General features: G+C 42.3%; 1 long non-coding RNA gene across 1 annotated transcript; it reads left to right on the top strand.

The window, feature by feature from the left end:
- Window positions 1-295: 295 nt before the first annotated feature.
- LOC150049994 (uncharacterized) lies at window positions 296-1,588 on the top strand. Its single transcript, XR_016538694.1, has 2 exons — window positions 296-561; window positions 1,205-1,588. It is a non-coding gene; the product is annotated as an uncharacterized LOC150049994 (long non-coding RNA).
- Window positions 1,589-2,218: the final 630 nt, after the last annotated feature.

Here is a 2,218-nt window from a genome sequence, read left to right as displayed (position 1 = left end):
GGGGATCCCCGGACTCTCAGAACACATGAGGCTCAGTGTCAGGGGAGCCTCTTGTTACACAAAAAAAAAAATCTCAGGGAGGTGTAACACTCACAGCCTAAGAAAAGGGAACAGTGAAATCCTAAACAGTATTTAACAGGAATAAGTTAGTATGAGTGTATTCCTATTAATATACTATGAATGATATATTAATAACATTAATGACATAGTATAGCAATATATTCATGAGCTAAGGTTAATAGAGCTGATTCTAATTAGTATTAATAGCACTCTTACCACATACGAGGTTACTTTTCAAGTCAGGTAAGTATTCTCTCTCCTTTTTTGCTGGAATTTGAACTCAGGGCCTCATGTCTACTCAGCAAGCACTCTTCTGCTTAAGCAATGCCCCCAGCCCTCTTTTGGGGTTGATTATTTTTCAGATAGGGTTTTAATTTGAATCCTCCTACACAGCTGGGATTACATGTATGCGCTACCATACCTGATTTTTTTTCTTTGAGCCAGGTTCTCGGTCTATATCCCAGTCTGACCTTGAATTTGTGATCCTCCTGCTTCCTCTTTGTGAGTACTGGGATTCCATGAATTTGTGCCACTAAATCGCTGACATTGATTTCCTTTCCTTTCCTTTCCCCTCCCTCCCTCCTTCCCTCTTTCTTTTTTTATTTTTTCTTTCTTTCTCCTCTTCCTTCGCCTCCCCTCCCCTTCCCTCCCCCTCCCCTCTCCTCTCTCTCCCCCTCCCCTTCCCTCCCCTCCCTTCCCCTTCCCTTCCCTTCCTTCTTCTGCTAAACCAACCTTGAATTCCCCAGGGCAAATCTGATTCAATCATGCTCTTTCATCCTTCTTCTAAATTACCAGATTCCACTGGCAAATATTTTTGAGCATGTTTACTTCTATGTTCTTTAGGAATATTGATCAGTAATTGCATTCACTGTCCAATAGGATAAGCCTGGATTACATGATGCTCCATGCAACTAAATCTAAATGGATTACATTATGATGTAAAATTGAAATTCCACTGCTTTGGATATTCCAGACACATCTGAAGTCAAATCCATGGATTAGAAGTCAAAACCAATAATATTGGATGGTACCAGCATGTCTATCATATTGGACAGCACAGAGAGCTTTCCCTGCAACCTAAGCTTTTGTATGTCTTTGAGCAGAGTTCAAACTTTGACGTTTATCTGTTGTCTTTTATCCTTAGTGTGGTGGTGGAGCTCTTTCCAGCCTTGGAAAAGAAACTCTGTGATGGATCATCTGACATCTGTTTTTTTTTTCCCTACCCCTAAAAGTGTTCTTTAAATTCCCAGCCTAGGAGGGGGTCAGCTCAGTATTATGTAAAAGCAAGGTTTAGTTTCATTTAAAAAAGGGAAAGGTGTTTTAGTTTGGCCAGTTCTAGGCAGAACCCAGAAGTGCTCTTATAGGATGCATATTTCACAAACCAAGATTTATTCCAGAACAAAGCTCTAGCATAGCAAAGGTTTTGTCTGGCCAAGTGGGATCCATCCTTACTTTGCATGAGCAAACCTGCAGGTACAATATTTTACAAGGCACATCTCCTTTCAATAATTAAATACCTATGCCAGCATGTTGTAATTTCTAAGGACATAAAGATCACAGAGAAATAGAGCGCTTTATAGTCAAGCAAAGCTCAGGGAGGGTTGTAGATGGGGGGTGGTTTAGGGAGGGTTGTTAAAGAGGAGTATTCTGCTTAATGAGAATGAAAAGGAAATTGTAACTTGGTTCCAAATTGTTCACTGGGGTCAGGAGACATGGAGTAAGAAGGGCAGTGCTGAGATCTCAAGCCCAGCTGGGACTCCAGGATGGGCTCACATCATTGATTTTTTTTTAACTCTGTGAAGGAAGGCTTTCTCTTGGACATCTTGTGTCAAATTGGAAAAGAGATTTTTGTAACGGACCCCTCCACCCACCATCAGAGGCTCTGTACGAATCATATCCCTGAGATGCTGCTGGGTTTAGACAAGCTAGGATTTCTAATGGTGGTTTTCCCTTTCAGTGACCTTGGGCAAACCAGTAACCTCTCTGACCCTCTCTTTCTTTTCAGGGAAACAGAACAACAAACCCCATTCTCTTAGTGTGAGATCTGTGGGCCAGCCCCACTACTACTCTCAAGAGCTCTTGCTATAACCGTGGCTGTGTGGGCCACTCTTTTGGGAGGAGTGTCATAGTCCCCCCAGCTGGGTGGTTGGGGGTGAGG

This window comes from Megascapheus bottae, chromosome 18 (genome assembly GCF_031878675.1).
Source record: "Megascapheus bottae isolate mThoBot1 chromosome 18, mThoBot2.hap1, whole genome shotgun sequence".
In the NCBI taxonomy this organism is placed as follows: Eukaryota; Metazoa; Chordata; class Mammalia; order Rodentia; family Geomyidae; genus Megascapheus; species Megascapheus bottae.
Note: the sequence above shows the minus strand (reverse complement) of the source record. Positions and strands in the feature narration are given on the sequence as shown.